Source organism: Mustelus asterias, chromosome 5 (assembly GCF_964213995.1).
Source record: "Mustelus asterias chromosome 5, sMusAst1.hap1.1, whole genome shotgun sequence".
Lineage (NCBI taxonomy): Eukaryota > Metazoa > Chordata > Chondrichthyes > Carcharhiniformes > Triakidae > Mustelus > Mustelus asterias.
In genome coordinates, this window is record NC_135805.1 from 3,567,979 (window position 1) to 3,594,307 (window position 26,329).

General features: G+C 48.9%; 1 protein-coding gene across 12 annotated transcripts in view; it reads left to right on the forward strand.

Annotated features, from left to right (window-relative positions):
- The window catches only part of enah (ENAH actin regulator), a 570,439-nt gene that overhangs the window by 430,301 nt on the left and 113,809 nt on the right, over positions 1–26,329 (forward strand). The window lies entirely within an intron of this gene.

Below are 26,329 nucleotides of genomic sequence, written 5' to 3' on the forward strand. Positions count from 1 at the left end.
CATCCGTGTCGATGATCCAGCACGTCTTGCAGAGGTTGCTGTGGCAGGGTTGTGTGGTGTCGTGGTCACTGTTCTCCTGAAGGTTGGGTAGTTTGCTGCGGACAATGGTCTGTTTGAGGTTGTGCTGTTGTTTGAAGGCAAGAAGTGGGGGTGTGGGGATGGCCTTGGTGAGATGTTCGTCTTCATCGATGACATGTTGAAGGCTCCGGAGAAGATGTCGTAGCTTCTTCGCTCCGGGGAAGTACTGGATGACGAAGGGTACTCTGTCCACCGTGTCCCGTGTTTGTCTTCTGAGGAGGTCGGTGCGGTTTTTCGCTGTGGTGCATCGGAACTGTCGATTGATGAGTCGAGCGCCATATCCTGTCCTTATGAGGGCATCTTTCAGTGTCTGGAGGTGTCTGTTGCGATCCTCCTCATCTGAGCAGATCCTGTGTATTCGGAGGGCTTGTCCGTAGGGGATGGCTTCTTTAACGTGTTTAGGGTGGAAGCTGGAGAAGTGGAGCATTGTGACGTTATCCGTGGGCTTGCGGTACAGTGAGGTGCTGAGGTGACCGTCTTTGATGGAGAAACGTGTGCCCAAGAATGCAACTGATTCCGGAGAGTAGTCCATGGTCCAACACACCCGGCCGTCCCATCGTATCAGGCAATGGGACCCTGTGTGAGAACCTCACTGGCTACGTCAAGGGCATCCTGAAACCCATTGTACAAAGAACCCCAGCTTCTATCACGACACTACGGACTTCCTATAGAAACTCAGCACACATGGAGCAGTTGAACCAAGAGCACTCGTCGTCACAATGGATGTTTCGGCACTCTACACCAGCATCCCCCACGACAATGGCATTGCTGCAATTGCTTCAGTACTCAACGCCGATAACTGCCAATCTCCACATGCAATTCTACAACTCATCCGCTTCATCCTAGACCACAACGTCTTCACTTTCAACAACCAGTTCTTCATCCAGACGCACAGAACAGCCATGGGGAGCAAATTCGCACCTCAATATGCCAACATCTTCATGCACAGGTTCGAACAAGACCTCTTCACCGCACCGGACCTTCAACCGACGCTATACACTGGAGACATTGATGACATTTTCTTCCTGAACACGTTAAAGAAGCCATCCCCTACGGACAAGCCCTCCGTATACACAGGATCTGCTCAGATGAGGAGGATCGCAACAGACACCTGCAGACTCTGAAAGATGCCCTCATAAGAACAGGATATGGCGCTTGACTCATCGATCGACAGTTCTGACGTGTCACAGTGAAAAACCGCACCGACCTCCTCAGAAGACAAACACGGGACACAGCGGACAGAGTACCTTCATCATCCAGTACTTCCCTGGAGCGGAGAAGCTATGACATCTTCTCCGGAGCCTTCAACATGTCTCTTGCGACTCGGCCAACGTTGTCTACCTGATATGCTACAGGAAAAGATGTCCCGAGGCATGGTACATTGGGGAGACCATGCAGACGCTACGGATGAATGAACACTGCTTGACAATCACCAGGCAGGAGTGTTCCCTTCCAGTCAGGGAACACTTTAGCAGTCACAGGCATTCAGCCTCTGATGTTCAGGTAAGCGTTCTCCAAGGCAGCCTTCACGACACACGACAACGCAGAATCGCTGTGCAGAAACTGATAGCCAAGTTCCACACACATGAGGATGGCCTCAACCGGGATCTTGGGTTCATGTCACACTATCTGTAACCCCCACGACTTGCCTGGACTTGCAAAATCTCACTAGCTGTCCTGTCTGGAGACAATACACATCTCTTTAACCTGTGCTTAACCCTCTCTACTCACATTGTCTGTACCTTTAAGACTTGATTATCTGTAAAGACTCTCATTCCAACCATTATTTTGTAAACCGAGTTTGTGTCTGTATATATCCTGTTTGTGAATATAACTCCTCACTCACCTGATGAAGGAGCGAGACTCCAAAAGCTTGTGCTGCGAAATAAACCTGTTTGACTTTAACCTGGTGTTGTGAGACTTCTTACTGTCCAAAGAATGTGTCAGAGCTCAGGTCATTTTTGGGCCTTGTGAACTATTATAGAATGTTTTTGCCAGACATTTTAACTGTGTTGGTGCCACTGTATAAACTACTTCACAAAAAATCAAATAGAAGTGGGAGTTAGTGCAAAAGAAAGCTTTCAAGGACATCAAATTGCTGCTGCAATCAGTTAGTCTGCTGGTTCATTTTGCCACAGCGAAAAACCACACCGACCTCCCCAGAAGACAAACACAGGACACAGCGCACAGAGTACCCTTCGTCGTCCAGTACTTCCCTGGAGCAGAGAAGCTACGACATCTTCTCCAGAGCCTTCAACATATCATCGATGAAGACGAGCATCTCGCCAAGGCCATCCCCGCACCCCCACTTCTTTCCTTCAAACAACAGCACAACCTCAAACAGACCATTGTCTGCAGCAAACTACCAGCCTTCAGGGGAACAGTGACCACGACACCACACAAGCCTACCACAGTAACCTCTGCAAGACATGCCAGATCATCAACACAGATGCCATCATCTCACGTGAGAATACCATCCACCAGGTACATGGTACATACTCTTGCGACTTGGTCAACGTTGTCTACCTGAGGAAAGGATGTCCCGAGGCATGGTACATTGGGGAGACCATGCAGACGCTACAACAACGGATGAATGAACACCGCTCGACAATCACCAGGCAGGAATGTTCCCTTCCAGTCGGTGAACACTGCAGCGGTCACGGGCATTCAGCCTCTGATCTTCGGGTAAGCGTTCTCCAAGGCGGCCTTCACGACACACGACAGCGCAGAGTCGCTGAGCAGAGACTGATAGCCAAGTTCCGCACACATGAGGACGGCCTCAACCGGGATCTTGGGTTCATGTCACACTATCTGTAACCCCCACAACTTGCCTGGGCTTGCAAAATCTCACTAACTGTCCTGGCTGGAGACAATACACATCTCTTTAACCTGTGCTTAACCCACTCTCCGCTCACATTATCTGTACCTTTAAGACTTGATTATCTGTAAAGACTCGCATTCCAATCATTATCTTCTAAATTGAGTTTGTATCTGTATACGCCCTGTTTGTGAACACAAGTCATCACTCACCTGATGAAGGAGCCTGAGACTCCAAAAGCTAGTGCCAAATAAACCTGTTGGACTTTAACCTGGTGTTGTGAGACTTCTTACTGTGCTTACCCCAATCCAACGCCAGCATCTGCACATCATTTTGATCAAGACAGGGAACTCATTCTGTCTTGGTGCCTCGCCATTTGGTGTGGGGGTTATAGTCTCACATTTAATGGAGGATGGGTGAGAAAAACCCATTGGTTTTGCATCTTGTACTTGACAAAGGCTCGAAAGGGATATTCGCAGTTAGACAAGGAAGGTCTAGCTATTGTTCTTGCTGTAAGAAAGGTTCCATCAGTACCTCTGAGGTCGTTTGTTCATCTTATGTACTGACCACAAGCCGTTGAGTCTTTTCAGTGAGTTAAAATGTATTCCTCCCATGGCCTCAGTAACAATACAGCATTGGGCCCTTACAATAGCAGTCTACCAGTACAATATTGTGTACTGGACAGGGAAGAACAATGTGAACGCAGACGGATTGAGTCATCTCCTTTTACCTGATATGCCAGCAAAGGTATTGTTTCATTGTGTTAACATAGGACTGGAGATTGGCACTGGCAACAGTGTGATGTATGTGGTCACACGGTCAGAGAACAGTCTAGAACAACAATCCATAAGCAGCTTGCCTGCATAGTGAGCAACCACATGCAAATCCATACTTGAAATTATAAATAGTTAAAGCCTACCAATAAAGGGGTTTATGTTTAAACACACGTGCTTCGAGATTCATCAATGAACCATAACCACTGCAACATAAAAGACCCATATTAAGTACATAATATGACAATACCTATGCCCCTTATTCTCACTGTGGTAACTTGAACCCGCAATAAAGATAGTCAAATGTGTTGTCAAGAGAACAATCTTCTTTATATAATAAAATAACTAAGTATATAAATGGCAATAATTCAGCAACAGTAACAACTGCGGATACAGGAGCAACCAATGCACAGGACTCGCTTGCAAACGCCTGAAACCCCATCGCTGATGATGTCACACACACATGAACAAACTCACTAAAAGACATCAGTAGTCCATTTACATGGACAGATGCTATTACAACGCTCTAACACCTCTTCCTCACCCAACCCCTTAAATTTCAATCCCCATCAGGACAGGAATACAATGAATGTAATGTTTCAATTATATGACAGTCCTTCAGGAGCTTGATTTTGTTTTGATTTATTATTGTCACATGTTTTAGCATACAGTGAAAAGTATTGTTTCTTGCGTGCTATCAAACAAAGCATACTGTTCATAGAGAAGGAAACGAGAGAGTGCAGAATGTAGTGTGACAGTCATAGCTAGGGTGGAGAGAAAGATCAGCTTCATATGAGGTAGGTCCATTCAAAAGTTGGATGGCAGCTGGGAAGAAGCTGTTCTTGAGTCGGTTAGGGTACATGTCCTCAGACTTTTGTATCTTTTTCCCAACGGAAGAAGATGGAAGAGAGAATTTCCGGGGTGCATGGGGTCCTTAATTATGCTGGCAGTGTGAAGTGTAGACAGAGTCAATGGGTGGGAGGCTGGTTTGAATGATGGACTGAGGTTCGTTCACAACCCTTTGCAGTTTCTTGCAGTCTTGGGCAGAGCAGAAGCCATACCAAGCTGTGATACAACCAGAAAGAGTGCTTTTTCTGGTGCATCTGTAAAGGTTGGTGAGAGTCGTAGCAGACATACCAAATTTCTTTCATCTTCTGAGAAAATTGAGGCGTTGGTGGGATTTCTTAATGACATGGCGATGCCGGCGTTGGATTGGGGTGGGCACAGTAAGAAGTCTCACAACACCAGGTTAAAGTCCAGCAGGTTTATTTGGAATCATGAGCTTTCGGAGCGCTGCTCGTCATCAGATGAGTGACTCAGATCTCATCCAAACATGGAACAAAGAGGTACATTGCAGAGATGAGGAATAAGTGACAGTGAGAATATGGGGCATAAGTATTGACATCAAGGCAGCATTTTCCTGCTGTGGTCACAAAATTGAAGTCAATAGGAATCTGGGAGAAAATCCGCTGGTTGGAATAAGTACATAGAAAACTGTGTGCCAAAGAAGCTAGGCCGTGTGTTTCCCAACAGGAAACCATGGATGAACAGGGACATACACTGCTTACTGAAGTCCAGGTTTGAGGCATTCAAGTCAGTGACCCCGACCTATCCAAGAAATCCAGATATGATCTGAGGAGATCCATCAATAGATCCATCTATAGGTATGTCAGGAGTAAAAGAATGACTAGGGTAAGATTAGGGCCAGTCAAGGACAGGAGTGGGAAGTTGTGCGTGGAGTGTGAAGAGATAGGAGAGGCACTAAATGAATATTTTTCGTCGGTATTCACACTGGAGAGGGACAGTGTTGTCGAGGGGAGTACTGAGATGCAGGCTGTTGGACTGGATGGGATTGATGTTCATAAGGAGGAGGTGTTAGCAATTCTGGAAAGGGTAAAAATAGATAAGTCCCCTGGGCCGGATGGGATTTATCCTAGGATTCTCTGGGAGGCTAGAGAGCAGATTGCAGAGCCTTTGGCTTTGATCTTTGTGTCGTCATTGTCTACAGGAACAGTGCTAGAAGACTGGAGGATAGTAAATGTTGTCCCCTTGTTCAAGAAGGGGAGTAGGGACAACCCTGGTAATTATAGGCCGGTGAGCCTTACTTCTGTTGTGGGCAAAGTATTGGAAAGGATTATAAGAGATAGGATTTATAATCACCTGGAAAAGAATAACTTGATTAGGGATAGTCAGCACGGTTTTGTGAAGGATAGGTCGTGCCTCACACACCTTATTGAGTTCTTTGAGAAGGTGACCAAAGAGGTGGATGAGGGTAAAGCGGTTGATGTGGTGTATATGGATTTCAGCAAAGTGTTTGATAAGGTTCCCCATGGTAAGCTATTGCAGAAAATACGGACACATGGGATTGAGGGTGATTTAGTGGTTTGGATCAGGAACTGGCTAGCTGTAAGAAAACAGAGGGTTGTGGTTGATGGGAAATATTCATCCTGGAGTTCAGTTACTAGTGGTGTACCACAAGGATCTGTTTTGGGGCCACTGCTGTTTGTCATTTTTATTAATGACCTGGATGAGGGCGTAGAAGGATGGATTAGTAAATTTGCAGATGATACTAAAGTCGGTGGAGTTGTAGACAGTGCGGAGGGAAGTGGCAGGTTACAGAGGGACATAGATAAGCTGCAGAGCTGGGCTGAGAGGTGGCAAATGGAGATTAATGCAGAAAAGTGTGAGGTGATTCACTTTGGAAGGAGTAACAGGAATACAGAGTACTGGGCTAATGGTAAGATACTTGGTAGTGTGGATGAACAGAGGGATCTGGGTGTCCATGTGCATAGATCCCTGAAAGTTGGCACCCAGGTTGATAGGGTTGTTAAGAAGGCGTACGGTGTGTTAGCTTTTATTGGTAGAGGGATTGAGTTTCAGAGCCAGGAGGTCATGCTGCAGCTGTACAAAACTCTGGTGCGGTCGCATTTGGAGTATTGCGTACAGTTCTGGTCGCCGTATTATAGGAAAGATGTGGAAGTGTTGGAAAGGGTGCAGAGGAGATTTACCAGGATGTTGCCTGGTATGGTGGGAAAATCGTATGAGGAAAGGCTGAGGGGCTTGAGGTTGTTTTCGTTAGAGAGAAGAAGGTTAAGAGGTGACTTAATAGAGGCATACAAGATGATCAGAGGATTAGATAGGGTGGATAGTGAGAGCCTTTTTCCTCGGATGGTGATGGCTAGCATGAGGGGACATAGCTTTAAATTGAGGGGTGAGAGATATAGGACAGATGTCAGAGGTAGGTTCTTTACTCAGAGAGTAGTAAGGGCGTGGAATGCCCTGCCTGCAGCAGTAGTGATTATCAAAGATGCCAAGAGACAATACTGGACCAAGCTAGAGTCCCAGGCTAGCCACATGAACACCCACTGATTATAGCAAGGTCTGCACGTCGTAACAGGCTACAAGGTGAAGGCATGTAGAATCACCGACAACAATGCACCCCTCCCCAGTGAGCTCAACGCATTCTATGCCTGTTTTGAGCAAGTGATCAGCAAGAGGATGTCATTCGGTAAGGGTGGAATGGAGGAAGAGTTCTTAGAATGCTGTCGGGATAGTTTCCTTGAACAGCATGTTACGGAACCGACGAGGGAACGAGCTATTTTGGATCTGGTATTGTGTAACGAGGTAGGTAGAATTAAGGATCTTATTGTGAAGGACCCTCTTGGGTCTAGTGACCACAATATGGTTGAATTTCTGATTCAGATGGAAGAGGAGAAAGTTTGGTCTCAAACCAGTGTCCTCTGTTTGAACAGAGGGAAATATGATAGGATGAGGGATGAATTGGCTAAGGTAGACTGGGAGAGCAGGCTGGCAGGTAGGATAGCTGAGGAACAGTGGAGGATTTTTAAGGAGATCCTTTTCAGTTCTCAGCAAAAATATATTCCAGCAAAAAACAAGGATTGTAAGAAAAGGGAGAACCAGCCGTGGATAACGAAGGAAATAAAGGAGAGTATTAAAATAAAAACAGCTGCGTACAGAATGGCCAAAAATAGTGGAGAAACAAGTGATTGGGAAAAATTTAAGAAACAACAAAGAGAGACTAAGAAAGCGATAAAGAAAGGAAGGATAGACTATGAAGCTAGGCTAGCAATTAATATAAAAAATGATAGTAAAAGTTTTTATAAATATATAAAAAGGAATAGAGTGGCTAGAGTGAATGTTGGACCCTTGGAGGACGAGAGGGGGGAGTTAATAGTGGGAAATGAGGATATGGCTGAGTCTTTAAATAAGTTTTTGGTGTCGGTCTTCACGGTGGAGGACACTAATAGTTTGCCAAATATTAACGATAGAGGGTTGGCAGCAGGAGAAATACTTAATACAATTAATGTTACCAGAGAGGCAGTGCTGGGTAGACTAATGGGACTGAAGGTGGACAAGTCCCCGGGTCCGGATGGAATGCATCCCAGGGTATTGAAAGAAATGTCAGAGGTAATAGTGGATGCGTTAGTGATTATTTATCAAAACTCGTTGCATTCTGGGGTAGTGCCGGTTGATTGGAAAACGGCTAATGTTACGTCGCTGTTTAAAAAAGGAAGGAGACAAAAGGCGGGTAACTATAGGCCGGTCAGCTTAACGTCTGTAGTAGGGAAAATGCTGGAATCCATTATTAAAGAGGAGATAGCAGGGCATCTGGATAGAAATGGTTCGATCAATCAGACGCAGCATGGATTCATGAGGGGAAAGTCGTGCTTGACGAACATGTTGGATTTTTATGAAGATGTGACGAGGGCGGTTGATGGAGGAGAACCGGTGGATGCGGTGTTTTTGGATTTCCAAAAGGCGTTTGATAAGGTGCCCCATAAAAGGCTGCTGAAGAAGATTAGGGCACACGGAGTTGGGGGTAGTGTGTTAAAGTGGATTGGGGACTGGCTATCCGACAGGAAGCAAAGAGTCGGAATAAATGGGTGTTTTTCCGGTTGGAGGAAGGTAACTAGTGGCGTGCCGCAGGGATCGGTACTCGGGCCGCAACTGTTTACCATTTATATAGATGATCTGGAGGAGGGGACGGAGTGTAGGGTAACGAAGTTTGCAGACGACACAAAGATAAGTGGAAAAGTGAATCGTGTGGAGGACGGAGAAGATCTGCAGAGAGATTTGGACAGGCTGAGTGAGTGGGCGAGGATATGGCAAATGGAGTATAACGTTGAGAAATGCGAGGTTATACACTTTGGAGGAAATAATAACAAATGGGATTACTATCTCAATGGAAACAAATTAAAACATGCTACCGTGCAAAGGGACCTGGGGGTCCTTGTGCATGAGACGCAAAAGCCCAGTCTGCAGGTACAACAGGTGATCAAGAAGGCAAATGGGATGTTGGCCTATATTGCGAGGGGGATAGAATATAAAAGCAGGGATGTCTTGATGCACCTGTACAGGGCATTGGTGAGGCCGCAGCTGGAATACTGTGTGCAGTATTGGTCCCCTTATATGAGGAAGGATATATTGGCATTGGAGGGAGTGCAGAGAAGGTTCACCAGGTTGATACCGGAGATGAGGGGTTTGGATTATGAGGAGAGGCTGAGGAGATTGGGTTTGTACTCGTTGGAGTTTAGAAGGATGAGGGGGGATCTTATGGAGACTTATAAGATAATGCGGGGGCTGGATAGGGTGGAGGCGGAGAGATTCTTTCCACTTAGTAAGGAAGTTAAAACGAGAGGACACAGCCTCAAAATAAAGGGGGGTCGGTTTAAGACAGAGTTGAGGAGGAACTTCTTCTCCCAGAGGGTGGTGAATCTCTGGAATTCTCTGCCCACTGAGGTGGTGGAGGCTACCTCGCTGAATATGTTTAAAGCGCGGATGGATGGATTCCTGATCGGTAAGGGAATTAAGGGTTATGGGGATCAGGCGGGTAAGTGGTACTGATCCACGTCAGATCAGCCATGATCTTATTGAATGGCGGGGCAGGCTCGAGGGGCTAGATGGCCTACTCCTGCTCCTATTTCTTATGTTCTTATGTTCTTATTCGCCCGAAATCCTTGGCAGAATGGGTATTCGAGGTCACCATTATGGATGGCAGACCGGCCTTCTTGAAAGTTAATCCACGGAAAGTGACTGGCCTGGATGGGGTACTCGGACAAGCACTCAGATCTGCGTGGACCAGCTGGCAGGGGTATTCGCAGACAACTTTAATTTCCTTATTCTGATCTGTAGTCCCTACCTGCTTCAAGAAGATGACCAACATCCCTGTGCCAAAGAAAAGCCAGGCAGTGTGCCTTAATGACTACCACATTGTGGCTCTGACATACATCATCATGAAGTGCTTTAAAGGTTTTGTCATGGCACACATCAACTCTGGTCTCCCAAATTGCCTGGATCCCCTACTGTTTGCCTATCACCACAACAGGTCCATAGCAGACGCCATCTGCCTAGTCCTACACTCAACCTTGGAACACATACACTTATGTCAGACTCCTATTTATTGTCTACAGCTCAGCTTTCAACACCATTATCCCAACAAAACCCATCTCCACGTTCCGTGGCTTAGGACTCAGCTCTGCCCTTTGCGATTGGATCCTAGACTTCCTAACCCACAGACTGCAATCAGTAATGATAGGCAACGACACCTCCTCCAGGATTATCCTCAAACCGGGGCCCCACAAGGCTGTGTCCTCAGTCCCTTACTATACTCCTTATAACTATAACTTATGACCCTGTGGCAAAATTCTGCTCCAACTCCATTTTCAAGTTTGCTGATGACACCACTGTAGTAGATCCGATCTCAAACAATGATGTGACGGAGCACAGGAAAGTAATAGAGAACCTGGTGAAAAATTTGACAAGGAAGTATACTATGAAATGTCTGACACTGGGAAGTTCCGACAAACAAAGGGACCTTGACGTGTCCATAGATCTCTGAAGGCGGAAAGGCCTTCAGAGATAGGGTGGTGAAAAAGGCATATGGCACACTCGCCTTTATCGATGAGGCACAGATCACAAAAGCAGAGAGGTCATGATGGAGTTGTATAAAGCTTTGGTGAGGCCACAGCTGGAGTATTGTGTGCCGTTCTGGTCGCCACATTATAGGAAGGACATGAACGTACTGGAGAGGGTGCAGATTTACCAGGATGCTGCCTGGGATGGAACATTTAAGTTATGAAGAGAGGTTGGATAGGCTTGGGTTGTTTTCGTTGGAAATGACATTCAAATAAACCTGTTGGACTTTAACCTGGTGTTGTTAAAACTCTTACTGTGTTTACCCCAGTCCAACACCGGCATCTCCATATCTTGTTTTCGTTGGAGCAGGGAAGACTGAGGGGCGACCTGATTGAGGTGTTCAAGATTATGAGGGGCATGGACAGAGTGGATAAGGAGCAGCTGTACGTACTTCAGAAAATACCTGGATGAGTACGTGGCACGCCATAAACATTCAACACTATGGGCCAAGTGCTGGCAAGTAGGATTAGGCGGGCAGGTCAGGGCATTTCATGCGTCAGTGCAGCCTCAATGGGATGAAGGGCCTCTTCTGCACTGTAGTATTCTGTGAAATGGTGCAGTGACAATAATCACTCCCTCAATGTCAGTAAAACGAAGAAGGTAGTCATCGACTTCAGGAAACATAGTGGAGGACATAAAGTCAATGAAGTAAATCAGTTTATTTATTAGTTGCAAGTAAGCTTACATTCACACAGCAATGAGATCACTGTGAAAATCCCCTAGTTGCCATAAACCGGTGCCTGTTTGGGTACACTGACGGAGAATTTAGCATGGCCAATGCACCTAACCAGCACGTTTTTCAGACTATGGGAGGAAACCGGAGCACCCGGAGGAAACCCACGCAGACACAGGGAGAACGTTCAAACTCCACACAGACAGTGACCCAAGCTGGGAATCGAACCCAGGTCCCTCGTGCTGTGAAGCAGCAGTGCTAACCACTGTGCCACCGTGCCACCCATGAAGTGGAAATGGTTGAGATCTTCAAGTTTCTAGGTATTCAGATCACCAACAAACTGTCCTGGTCCCTCCACGCTGACACCATAGTTAAGAAAGCCCACCAGCACCTCCACTTTCTCAGGAAACTAAGGAAATTCGGCATGTTAGCTAGGCGGGAGGAGATGGCCTAGTGGCACTATCGCTAGACTATTAATCCAGAAACTCAGTTAATATTCTGGGGACCTGGGTTCGAATCCCGCCATGGAAAGTGGTGAAATCTGGAATTAAGTATCTAGTGATGACCAATTGTTGTAAAAACTTATCTGGTTCACTACTGTCCTTTAGAGAAGGAAATTTGCCATCCTTGGTCTGGCCTACATGTGACTCCAGAGCCACAGCAATAGTTGCCCTCGGGCAACTAGGGATGGGCAATAAATGCTGGCCAGCCAGCAATGCCCATATCCCATGAATAAATAAAAAAAACTCTCATCAATTTTTACAGATGCTCCATTGAAAACATCCTTTCCGGATGCATCACAGCTTGGTATGGCTCCTGCTCTGACCCCGACCGCAAGAAGCTATGTGAACATAGTCCAGTCCAAATCACAAACCAGCCTCCCATCCATTGACTCCGTCTCCCCTTCCCACTGCCTTGGAAAAGCAGCCAGCATAATCAAGGACCCCACACACCCCTCTTCCATTGGGAAAAAGATACAAAAGTCTGAGAACAAGTACCAACCAACGAAGAACAGCTTCTTCCCTGCTGCCAACAGACATTTGAATGGACCTACCATATATTAGGTTGATCTTTCTCCATATCCTAGCGATGACTGTAACACTAAATTCTACACCCTCTCCTTTCTTTTTCCCCTATATACTCTCTGATATATATGTTTTGTTTGTATAGCGTGCAATAGAAACGTGACAATAGTAAATCAAATCAAATCATACCTGGCATAGAGGAAGATGATTGTGGTTGCTGGTGGCCAATCAGCTCCGCACCAGGGCATTGCCACAGAAATTCCGCAGGGTAATGTCCTACGCTAATCCTCTCTGTATCCAATTTTAGTATATGTGCTGCCGTAGTACTGTCCTAGGCCCAACAATTATCAACATCCTTGAGGTCACCATTGACCAGACACTTTCTTGACCAGCTGGTTAAATACGATGGCCACAAAAGCAAGTCGAAAGCTGGGAACTCTGCACCGACAAACTCACCAACTGATTCAAGGAGGATGACATGGTCATGAAGTGGGATTGGGTACATGACCAGGAAGTGGGGTTGGAGGACATGCTATTGAAGAAGGGTTGTAGAGATAAACCAGGAAACTACAGACCAGTGAGTCTCACATCAGTGGTAGGGAAACTATTGGAGAAACTTCTGAAGGAGAGCATCTATCTCCACTTGGAGAGGCAAGGCTTGATCAGGGATAGTCAGGCTGGCTTTGTCAGAAGGAGGTCATGCCTAACAAATTTGATTTTTTTTGAGGAGGTGACCCGGTGTGGAGACGAGGGTAGTGCAATCGATGTAGTTTATATGGATTTTAGCAAAGCCTTTGACAAGGTTCCACATGGGAGACTTGTAAAGAAGGTAAGTTCACATTTGATAAAATGGATTCAAAATTGGCTCAGTTGCAGGACACAGAGGGTGATGACAGAAGGTTGCTTTAGTGACTGGAATCCAGTGTCGTACCACAGGGATCTGTGTTGGGTCCCCTATTATTCGTCATTTATATAAATGACATTGATGACTATGTAGGGGGTAGGATTAGTATGTTTGCGGATGACACAAAGATTAGCAGGTGGTCAACAATGAGTTGAGTGTCTTTGGCTACAAGAAGATGTAGATGGAATGGTCAAATAGGAAGATAAATGGCAGAAGGAATTTAACACTGAAAAGTGTGAGGTGATACATTTTGGAAGGAGTAATTTGACAAGGAAGTATTCAATGGATGGCATGACACTAGGAGGTTCGGTGGAACAAAGGGACCTTGGCATTTGTCCATAAACCTCTGAAGGCGGAAGGGCGTGTTAGTAGACTGGTGAAAAGGGCATATGGGATCTTGCCTTTATCAATCAAGGCATAGATCACAAAAGCAGGGAAGTCATGTTGGAGTTGTATAGAACTTGGGTGAGGCCACAGCTGGAGCACTGTGTGCAGTTCTGGTCATCACATTATAGGAAGGATGTGATTGCACTGGAGGGGGTGCAGAAGAGGTTTACCAGGATGCTGCCTGGGATGGAACATTTAAGTTATGAAGAGAGGTTGGGTAGGCTTGGGTTGTTTTTGTTGGAGCAGAGAAGACTGAGGGGTGACCTGACTGAGGTGTTCAAGATTATGAGGGACATGGACAGAGTGGATAAGGAGCAGCTGTTCCCCTTAGTTGAAGGGTCAGTCACAAGGGGACATGGGGCGTGGATTGGTACTTGGGACTACGATGTTGTGGCCATAACGGAGACGTGGGTAGAACAAGGACAGGAATGGTTGTTGGACGTTCCGGGGTATAGATGTTTCACAAAGTGTAGGGAAGCTGGTAAAAGAGGTGGAGGAGTGGCATTGTTAATCAAGAATAGTTTAACGGCTGCGGAAAGGCACTTAGAGGGGGATCTGCACACTGAGGTAATATGGGCTGAGGTTAGAAACAGGAAAGGAGCGGTCACGTTGTTAGGAGTTTACTATAGGCCCCCAAATAGTAATAGAGAAGTGGAGGAAGAAATTGCTAAGCAGATTATGGATAGGTGTGGGGGTCACAGGGTAGTTGTCATGGGGGACTTTAACTTTCCAAACATTGATTGGAACCTTTGTAGGTCAAATAGTTCGGATGGGGCACTTTTTGTGCAGTGTGTGCAGGAGGGTTTCCTGACACAATATGTGGATAGGCCGACAAGAGGTGAGGCCACATTGGATTTGGTACTGGGAAATGAACCGGGCCAAGTGTTAGATTTGGTTGTGGGAGAGAACTTTGGAGATAGTGACCATAATTCGGTGTCTTTTGTTATTGCAATGGAGAGGGATAGGGCCGTACGGCAGGGCAAGGTTTACAATTGGGGGAGAGGTAATTATGATGCGATTAGGCAAGAATTAGGGGGCATAAGTTGGGAACAGAAACTGTCAGAGAAAGGAACTAATGAAAAGTGGAACTTTTTCAAGGAACAAATACTGGGTGTCCTTGATAGGTATGTCCCTGTCAGGCAGGGAGGAAATGGCCGAGTGAGGGAACCATGGTTCACGAAAGAGGTGGAATGTCTTGTGAAAAGGAAGAGGGAAGCTTATGTAGGGATGAGGAAACAAGGTTCAGATGGCTCGATTGAGGGTTACAAGTTAGCAAGGAATGAGCTGAAAAAGGGGCTTAGGAGGGCTAGGAGGGGACACGAGAAGTCCTTGGCGGATCGGATCAAGGAAAACCCCAAGGCTTTTTACTCTTATGTGAGGAATAAAAGAATGACCAGGGTGAGGTTAGGGCCGGTCAAGGACAGTAGTGGGAACTTGTGTATGGAGTCAGTAGAGATAGGCGAGGTGATGAATGAATACTTTTCTTCAGTGTTCACCAAGGAGAGGGGCTATGTTTTTGAGGAAGAGAAGGTGTTACAGGCTAATAGGCTGGAGGAAATAGATGTTCGGAGGGAGGATGTCCTGGCAGTTTTGAATAAACTGAAGGTCGATAAGTCCCCTGGGCCTGATGAAATGTATCCTAGGATTCTTTGGGAGGCAAGGGATAGATTGCAGAGCCTTTGGCTTTGATCTTTGGGTCCGCGCTGTCCACGGGGATGGTAGTCATGATGTGGAGATGCCGGCGTTGGACTGGGGTAAACACAGTAAGAAGTTTAACAACACCAGGTTAAAGTCCAACAGGTTTATTTGGTAGCAAAAGCCACACAAGCTTTCGGAGCTCTTAGCCCCTTCTTCAGGTGAGTGGGAATTCTGTTCACAAACAGAGCTTATAAAGACACAGACTCAATTTACATGAATAATGGTTGGAATGCGAATACTTACAACTAATCAAGTCTTTAAGAAACAAAACAATGTGAGTGGAGAGAGCATCAAGACAGGCTAAAAAGATGTGTATTGTCTCCAGACAAGACAGCCAGTGAAACTCTGCAGGTCCACGCAACTGTGGGAGTTACAAATAGTGTGACATGTCACACTATTTGGTTCATGTCACACTATTTGTAACTCCCACAGTTGCGTGGACCTGCAGAGTTTCACTGGCTGTCTTGTCTGGAGACAATACACATCTTTTTAGCCTGTCTTGATGCTCTCTCCACTCACATTGTTTCGTTTCTTAAAGACTTGATTAGTTGTAAGTATTCGCATTCCAACCATTATTCATGTAAATTGAGTCTGTGTCTTTATAAGCTCTGTTTGTGAACAGAATTCCCACTCACCTGAAGAAGGGGCTAAGAGCTCCGAAAGCTTGTGTGGCTTTTGCTACCAAATAAACCTGTTGGACTTTAACCTGGTGTTGTTAAACTTCTCACGGGGATGGTGCCAGAGGACTGGAGAATGGCGAATGTTGTTCCTCTGTTTAAGAAAGGGAATAGAAATGACCCTGGTAATTATAGACCGGTTAGTCTTACTTCGGTGGTTGGTAAATTGATGGAAAAGGTCCTTAGAGATGGGATTTACGACCATTTAGAAAGATGCGGATTAATCCGGGATAGTCAGCACGGATTCGTGAAGGGCAAGTCGTGCCTCACAAATTTGATTGAATTTTTTGAGGAGGTAACTAAGTGTGTTGATGAAGGTAGGGCAGTTGATGTCATATACATGGATTTTAGGAAGGCGTTTGATAAGGTTCCCCCATGGTCGGCTTATGGTGAAAGCGAGGAGGTGTGGGATAGAGGGAAAGTTGGCCGATTGGATAGGTAACTGGCTGTCTGATCGACGACAGAGGGTGGTGGTCGATGGAAAATTTTCGGATTGGAGGCAGGTTGCTAGCAGAGTGCCGCAGGGATCAGTGCTTGGTCCTCTGCTCTTTGTGATTTTTATTAATGACTTAGAGGAGGGGGCTGAAGGGTGGATCAGTAAATTTGCTGATGACACCAAGATTGGTGGAGCAGTGGATGAGGTGGAGGGCTGTTGTAGGCTGCAAAGAGACATAGATAGGATGCAAAGCTGGGCTGAAAAATGGCAAATGGAGTTTAACCCTGATAAATGTGAGGTGCTTCATTTTGGTAGGACTAATTTAAATGTGGATTACAGGGTCAAAGGTAGGGTTCTGAAGACTGTGGAGGAACAGAGAGATCTTGGGGTTCATATCCACAGATCTCTAAAGGTTGCCACTCAAGTGGATAGAGCTGTGAAGAAGGCCTATAGTGTGTTAGCTTTTATTAACAGGGGGTTGGAGTTTAAGAGCCGTGGGGTTATGCTGCAACTGTACAGGACCTTGGTGAGACCACATTTGGAATATTGTGTGCAGTTCTGGTCACCTCACTATAAGAAGGATGTGGAAGCACTGGAAAGAGTGCAGAGGAGATTTACCAGGATGCTGCCTGGTTTGGAGGGTAGGTCTTATGAGGAAAGATTGAGGGAGCTAGGGCTGTTCTCTCTGGAGCGGAGGAGGCTGAGGGGAGACTTAACAGAGGTTTATAAAATGATGAAGGCGATAGATAGAGTGAACGTTCAAAGACTATTTCCTCGGGTGGATGGAGCTATTACAAGGGGGCATAACTATAGGGTTCATGGTGGGAGATATAGGAAGGATATCAGAGGTAGGTTCTTTACGCAGAGAGTGGTTGGGGTGTGGAATGGACTGCCTGCAGTGATAGTGGAGTCAGACACTTTAGGAACATTTAAGCGGTTATTGCATAGGCACATGGAGTACGCCAGGATGATAGGGAGTGGGATAGCTTGATCTTGGTTTCAGATAAAGCTCGGCACAACATCGTGGGCCGAAGGGCCTGTTCTGTGCTGTACTGTTCTATGTTCTATAGGTTCAAGGGAGGGGCAGGACGTTTAGTGGGGATATGAAGAAAAACTTTTTTACCCAGAGGGTGGCGACAGTCTGGAATGTGCTGCCTGGGAGGGTGGTAGAGGTGGGTTGCCTCACATCCTCTAAAAAGTACCTGGATGAGCACTTGGCACATCATAACATTCAGGGCTATGGGCTAAGTGCAGGTAAATGGCATTAGGATTGGAGGTCAGGTGTTTCTCGCATGTTGTGAAGATTGATGGAATGAAGAGCCTCTTCTGCACTGTATGATTTTATGATTCTATTAGCAGGAGGTGGAGTCGGGGGACAAGGCCAGGAGGATGGGTCAGAGGACATGGCCAGGAGGGGGGGAGTTGGAGACATGGCCAGGAGGGGAGGTTGGAGACATGGCCAGGAGGGGAGGTTGGCGGACATGGCCACGAGGGGGGGAGTTGGAGACATGGCCAGGAGGGGGGGAGTTGGAGACATGGCCAGGAGGGGAGGTTGGAGACATGGACAGGAGGTGAGGTTGGCGGACATGGCCAGGAGGGGAGGTTGGGGGACATGGCCAGGAGGGGAGGTTGGAGACATGGCCAGGAGGAGGTGAGGTTGGGGGACATGGCCAGGAGGGGGGGGGAGTTGGAGACATGGCCAGGAGAGGAGGTTGGGGGACATGGCCACGAGGGGACGGGGTTGGAGACATGGCCAGGAGGGGAGGTTGGAGACATGGACAGGAGTCTACCTACTCCTGGAACCCTTCCCACTCCACCTCCTCCCCGTGTCCCTCCACTCCACATCCTCCCCGTGTCCCTCCATTCCACCTCCTCCCCGTGTCCCTCCACTCCACATCCTCCCCGTGTCCCTCCATTCCACCTCCTCCCCGTGTCCCTCCACTCCACATCCTCCCCGTGTCCCTCCATTCCACCTCCTCCCCGTGTCCCTCCACTCCACATCCTCCCCGTGTCCCTCCATTCCACCTCCTCCCCGTGTCCCTCCATTCCACCTCCTCCCCGTGTCCCTCCACTCCACATCCTCCCCGTGTCCCTCCATTCCACCTCCTCCCCGTGTCCCTCCACTCCACCTCCTCCCCGTGTCCCTCCACTCCACATCCTCTCCGTGTCCCTCCATTCCACTTCCTCCCCATGTCCCTCCACCCAACCTCCTCCCCGTGTCGCTCCACTCCACCTCCCCATGTCCCTCCACTCCGCTTCCTCCCCATGTCCCTACACCCCACCTCCTCCACTTGTCCCTCCAATCCCCCTCCTCCCCGTGTCACTCCACTCCCCCTCCTCCCTGTGTCCCTCCACTCCACCTCCTCCCCGTGTCCCTCCACTCCCCCTCCTCCCTGTGTCCCTCCACTCCACCTCCTCCCCGTGTCCCTCCACTCCCCCTCCTCCCTGTGTCCCTCCACTCCACTTCCTTCCCATGTCCCTCCACTCCAACTCCGCCACTTGTCCCTCCACTCCCCCTCCTCCCTGTGTCCCTCCACTCCACCTCCTCCCTGTGTCCCTCCACTCCACTTCCTTCCCATGTCCCTCCACTCCAACTCCGCCACTTGTCCCTCCACTCCCCCTCCTCCCCGTGTCCCTCTACCCCCTCCTCCCTGTGTCCCTCCACTCCACCTCCTCCCCGTGTCCCTCCACTCCCCCTCCTCCCCGTGTCCCTCCACTCCCCCTCCTCCCCGTGTCCCTCCACTCCACCTCTTCCCCGTGTCCCTCCACTCCACCTCCTCCCCCTGACCCTCCACTCCACCTCTTCCCCGTGTCCCTCCACACCCTCCTCCCCATGTCCGTCGACTCCCCTCCTCCCCGTGTCACTCCAGTCCACCTCCTCCCGTGTCCCTCCACTCCCCCTCCTCACCATGTCCCTCCACTCCTTCTCCTCGTCGTGTCCCTCCACTCCACGTTCTCTCCGTGTCCCTCCACTCCGCCTCCTCCCTGTGTCCCTCCACTCCACCTCCTCACCATGTCCCTCCACTCCTCCTCCTCGTCGTGTCCCTCCACTCCACGTTCTCTCCGTGTCCCTCCACTCCCCTCCCTCCCCATGTTCATCAATCCCCCTCCTCTCCTTGTCCCTCCACCCCCTCCTCTCTGTGTCCCTCCACTCCCCCTCCTCCCGTGTCCCTTCACCGCCCTCCTCCCCCTGTCCGTCCACTCCCACTCCTCCCAGTCTCCCTCCACTCCACCTACTCCCAGTCGCCCTCCACTCTACCTCCTCCCCGTGTCCCTCCACTCCACCTACTCCTCGTGTCCCTCCACTCCACCTCCTCCCCATGTCCCTCCACTCACCTCCTCCCGTGTCCCTCCACTCCACCTCCTCCCCGTGTCCCTCCACTCCACCTCCTCCCCATGTCCCTCCACTCCACCTCCTCCCCGTGTCCCTCCACTCCACCTACTCCTCGTGTCCCTCCATTCCACCTCCTCCCCATGTCCCTCCACTCACCTCCTCCGTGTCTCTCCACTCCCCCTCCTCCCCGTGTCCCTCCACTCCACCTCCTCTCCGTGTCCCTCCACTCCACCTCCTCTCCGTGTACCTCCACTCCCCTCCTCCCCGTGTCCCTCCATTCCACCTCCTCTCCGTGTCCCTCCACTCCACCTCCTCTCCGTGTACCTCCACTCCCCTCCTCCCTGTCTCCCTCCACTCCACCTCTTCCCCGTGTCCCTCCACTCCCCTCCCCTCCTCCCCCTCTCCCTCCACTCCACCTCCTCCCCTGTCCCTCCACTCCCCCTCCTCACTATGTCCCTCCACTCCTCCTCCTCCCGTGTCCCTTCACTCCCCTCCCTCCTCCTCCCCTGTCCCTCCACTCCCCCTCCTCCCAGTCCCCTCCACTCCACCTGCTCACCGTGTCCCTCCACTCCACTCCTCACCATGCCCCTCCACTACCCCTCCTCCCCGTGCCCCTCCACTCTATCTCCTCCACTTGTCCCTCCACTCCCCCTCCTCCCCGTGCCCCTCCACTCCGCCTCCTCCACTTGTCCCTACACTCCACTTCCTCCCCGTGTCCCTCCACTCCACCTCCTCCCTGTGTCCCTCCACTCCACCTCCTCCTCGTGTCCCTCCACTCCAGTTCCTCCCCGTGTCCCTCCACTCCACCTCCTCTCCTTGTCCCTCTACCCCCTCCTCTCCTTGTCCCTCCACCCCCTCCGCTCCGTGTCCCTCCACTCCACCTCCTCTCCGTGTTCGTCCACTCCCCCTCCTCCCCGTGTCCCTCCACTCCACCTCCTCCCTGTGTCCCTCCACTCCCCCTCCTCCTCGTGTCCCTCCACACCACCTCCTCCCCGTGTCCCTCCAGTCCACCTCCTCCCGTGACCTTCCACTCCCCCTCCTCCCTGTGTCCCTCCACTCCCCCTCCTCCCGTGTCCCTCCACTCCACCTCCTCCCCGCGTCCCTCCACCCCCCTCTACTCCGTGCCCCTCCACTCCACCTCCTCCTCATGTCCCTCCACTCCCCCTCTTCCCCGTGTCCCTCCACACCACCTCCTCCACTTGTCCCTCCACTCCCCCTCCTCCCCGTGTCCCTCCACTCCCCCTCCTCCCCGTGTCCCTCCACTCCCCCTCCTCCCCATGTCCCTCCACTCCACCTCCTCTCCTTGTCCCTCTACCCCCTCCTCTCCTTGTCCCTCCACCCCCTCCGCTCCGTGTCCCTCCACTCCACCTCCTCTCCGTGTTCGTCCACTCCCCCTCCTCCCCGTGTCCCTCCACTCCACCTCCTCCCTGTGTCCCTCCACTCCCCCTCCTCCTCGTGTCCCTCCACACCACCTCCTCCCCGTGTCCCTCCAGTCCACCTCCTCCCGTGACCTTCCACTCCCCCTCCTCCCTGTGTCCCTCCACTCCCCCTCCTCCCCGTGTCCCTCCACTCCACCTCCTCCCCGCGTCCCTCCACCCCCCTCTACTCCGTGCCCCTCCACTCCACCTCCTCCTCATGTCCCTCCACTCCCCCTCTTCCCCGTGTCCCTCCACACCACCTCCTCCACTTGTCCCTCCACTCCCCCTCCTCCCCGTGTCCCTCCACTCCCCCTCCTCCCCGTGTCCCTCCACTCCCCCTCCTCCCCATGTCCCTCCACTCCGCCTCCTCCACTTGTAACTCCACTCCCCCTCCTCCCCATGTCCCTCCACTCCCCCTCCTCTACTTGTCCCTCCACTCCCCCTCCTCCCCGTGTCCCTCCACTCCAGCTCCTCCCCATGTCCCTCCACTCCACCTCCTCTCCGTGTCCCTCCACTCCACCTCCTCCCCGTGTCCCTCCGCTCCACCTCCTCCCCGTGTCCCTCCACTCCACCTCCTCCCCATGTCCCTCCGCTCCACCTCCTCTCCGTGTCGCTCCACTCCACCTCCTCTCCGTGTCGCTCCACTCCACCTCCTCTCCGTGTCCCTCCGCTCCACCTCCTCTCCCGTGTCGCTCCACTCCACCTCCTCCCCGTGTCCCTCCGCTCCACCTCCTCCCCGTGTCCCTCCGCTCCACCTCCTCACCGTGTCCCTCCACTCCACCTCCTCCCCGTACCCTCCACTCCACATCCTCCCCGTGTCCCTCCACTCCACATCCTCCCCGTGTCCCTCCACTCTCCCTACTCACCGTGTCCCTCCACTCCACCTCTTCCCTCTGACCTTCCACTCCACCTCATTCCTGTGTCACTCCACTCCCCCTCCTCCCCGTGTCCCTCCACTCCACCTCCTCCCCGTGTCCCTCCACTCCACCCCCTCCCCCTGACCCTCCACTCCACCTCCTCCCCGTGTCCCTCCACTCCCCTCCTGCCCATGTCCCTCCACTACCCCTCCTCTCCTTGTCCCTCCAGCCCCTCCTCCCCGTGTCCCTCCACTCCTCCGCCTCCCCATGTCCCTCCACTCCCCCTCCTCCCCGTGTCCCTCCACTCCCCCTCCTCCCCGTGTCGCTCCACTCCCCCTCCTCCCCGTGTCCCTCTACTCCACCTCCTCCCCGTGTCCCTCCATCCTACCACGTTGCTGGCTCCCTCCATCTCACCTCTCTCAAATTGTCTCTTGGACGCATTTGTATTGACTTTGTTGAAATTTGTTGTTGATTACTTATTTCACAATGTAGTTTCTAAAACTATTTTATTGACAAGGAAATTGAATGTTTCAGACATCTTGAATTTGCATATGTAGGAAAATTTAACAGGTTATCGTGTACTTTTTCAACAATCCGATTTTTAGTTTTGAATACAGAAAAAAGCCTACTATGGAAGGGAAGTCAATCTGCTATAATGAATAATATATTGCACATTGTATATTGTAGACGTGATGTATTGTATATGTGATATATTGTATACATGGTATATTGTATAAGTGGTATATTGTATACATGGTATATTGTGCATGGTATATTGTATACGTGTCCCTCCACATTATTGTATCCATGGTATATTGTATACATGGTATATTGTATAGGTGGTATATTGTATACATGGTATATTGTATACATGGTATATTGTATAGGTGGTATATTGTATACATGGTATATTGTATACATGGTATATTGTATAGGTGGTATATTGTATACATGGTATATTGTATACATGGTATATTGTATACGTGTCCCTCCACATTGTAGATTGTATACATGGTATATTGTATACATGGTATATCGTATAGGTGGTATATTGTATATGTGGCATATTGTATATGTGGTATCTTGTATATGTGTCCTTGTATATTGTATACGTGGTATATTGTATACGTGGCATATTGTATATGTGGTATATTGTATACGTGGTATATTTTATATGTGGCATATTGTATACGTGGTATATTGTATACATGGTATATTTTATATGTGGCATATTGTACACATGGTATATTTTATATGTGGTATATTGTATATGTGGTATATTGTATACGTGGTATATTTTATACGTGGTATATTTTATTCATTATGCTTTATTGGTGGCTCCTCCAAAATGGCAAATTGGAAATATAAGGATGCATATTTTTCATTTATATTTGTATTTTATTTTAAATAAAAGATAGGAACCTCGGATTGGGAGTAGGCCATTCAGCCATCGAGCCTGCTCTGCCACACAAGTAGATCATTTCACAGTCCACTGGGGTAGAAATTTCCTCCTCATCTCAGCGTGACTGTGTGTCCTGGTTCCTCACCAGCCAGGGGAAACAGTCTATCCAAATCATTCATATAGATTGTGAACAGCTGTGACCCAAGCACTGATAGTAACATTAAAGTACCAATGGATACAAACAAGCCTGATTGCTTAGATCTAGTTCTGATGAGACCTGGCAGTTAGACCGACCGCAAAATCGAATTCAATTTACAAGATCTTGAGGACTAAACTCACATTTTTAACATTTATGCACATTCCATGAGTTTGGAGAGGCACATAAAGTTTGAATTGCTTGCTCGATTGTGTCCTAATAGTACAGGAGCTGAGATTATAGAATCATAGAATCCCTACAGTGCAGAAAGAGACCATCTGGCCCATCGAGTCTGCACCGACCACAATCCCACCCAGGCCCTACCCCCATATCCCTACACATTTACTTGCTAATCCCTCAACCTACGCATCTCAGGACACTAAGGGGCAATTTTAGCATGGCCAATCAACCTAATCCGCACATCTTTGGACCGCAGTGTTTGCACTGAAGCCGGAATGTTTGCAATCAGAGCACATTGAAAAATTGCTGCTGAGAAAGATTCCTTGATAGCTGTGAAAAATGTTCTCAAGTTATACGCCAAAGAGTCTTTTATCCACAGCCTTTGACAAGGTACCTCATGGTAGACTGCTATGAAAGGTGAAGTCACAGGGGATTAGAGAGCTGGCAAGATGGATACAGAACTGGCTTGGCCATAGAAGTCATGATGTGGAGATGCCGGCGTTGGACTAGGGTAAACACAGTAAGAAGTTTAACAACACCAGGTTAAAGTCCAACAGGTTTATTTGGTAGCAAAAGGCTTTTGCTACCAAATAAACCTGTTGGACTTTAACCTGGTGTTGTTAAACTTCTTACTGTGTTGGCCATAGAAGACAGAGGGTAGCAGTAGGGGGGTGCTTTTCTGAATGGAAGGCTGTGACTAGCGGTCTTCCACAGGAATCAGTTCTGGGACCTTTGTTGTTTGTAGGATATATAAATGATTTGGAGGAAAATGTAGCTGGCCTGATTTGTAAGTTCGCAGATGACACAAAAATTGGTGGAGTTGCGGATAGAGAAGTGGATTGTCAGAGGATACAGCAAGATATAGACTGTTTGGAGACTTGGGCAGAGAAATGGCAGATGGCGTTTAATCCAGACAAGTGTGAGGTAATCCATTTTGGAAGGTCCAATGCATGTAGGAATTATACAGTAAATGGTAGAACCCTCAGGAGTATTGACAGGCAGAGAGATCTGGGCGTACATGTCCACCGATCACTGAAAGTGGCAACACAGTGGATAAGGTAGTCAAGAAGGCATACGGCACGCTTGCCTTCACCGGTCGGGGCATTGAGTATAAAAATTGGCAGGTCATGCTGCAGCTGTACAGAACCTTAGTTAGGCCCCATTTAGAATATTGTGTCCAATTCTGGCCACCACACTACCAGAATGATGTGGATGCTTTGGAGAGGATACAGAAGAGGTTTACCAGGATGTTGTCTGGTCTGGAGGGTATTAGCTATGAGGAGAGGTTGGGTAAACTCGGTTTGTTCTCACTGGAACGATGGAGGTTGAGGAGAGGTTGGGTAAACCCGGTTTGTTCTCACTGGAACGATGGAGGTAGAGGGGTGACCTGATAGAAGTCTACAAGATTATGAATGACATGGACAGAGTGGATAGTCAGAAGCTTTTTCCCAGGGTGGTAAAGATAAGTACTAGGGGACATAGGTTTAAGGTTCGAGGGGAAAAGTTGGAGGACAGGGTGGTGAATGTCTGGAACGTGCTGCCCGAGGAGGTGGTGGGAGCAGGTACGATAGTAGTATTTAAGGGGCAACTAGACGAATACCTGAATAGGATGGGAATGGAAGGATACGAACTCCGTAAGTGCAGACGGTTTTAGTTTTAGTTTAATCAGACATGATTGGCGCAGGGTTGGAGGGCCGAACGGCCTGTTCCTGTGCTGTACTTTTCTTTGTTCTTTGTTCGCAGCTAAATATCATTGTGCTTCTAATGAGGTGGATCTGTCCTGCTACTGAGATAGAGCATACCCAGAAATGATAATGGAGGAGTCTGGAACATTGGTAGACAGCTATAATTTTGAGGGTATGACAATTAAGTTGTATCTTGAATAGCTGTCCCAATAGGGAAGATGTTGGCGTAGCGGTATTTTCACTAGACTAGTAATCCAGTGACCCAGAGTACTGCTCTGGGTACCCGGGTTCAAATCCCACCACGGCAGATGGTGAAATTTGAAGTCAATAAAAGTCTACTGATGACCATGAAACCATTATTGATTGTTGTAAAAACCCATTTGGTTCACTAGCGTCCTTTAGGGAGGAAAATCTGCCATCCTTACCTGGTCTGGCCTACAGGTGACTCCAGAGCCACAGCATTGTGGTTAACTCCTAACAGCCCTCAGAAGTGGGGGGGCATTTAGGGATGGGCAAAAAATGCCCACATCCCATGAATGAATAAAAATAATTTTGGCACCAGTCCATAGATCTTAGTGAGAGGGGCTTCATAGGTTTGACTGAACAAGATGTCATTGGTGTATGTGCAAAGTACAGAGCTCGTAGAAGGAGCGGAGGGCATTGTAGGCAACCAAAAGACCTGAGAGCAAGTTGTATGTCATTTTGGTGTAAAGAAAGAGAGAATATCTTGTTTTTTTTAAGAGAACAAAGTGACCAGTGCAATTCATACATATAGTACCGAAAGTTGTGTTACAATTTTGTGGCTTATAGCTCTGCCTTGGCATAACACCCACTGTGTCTTCCTGTTTTCCA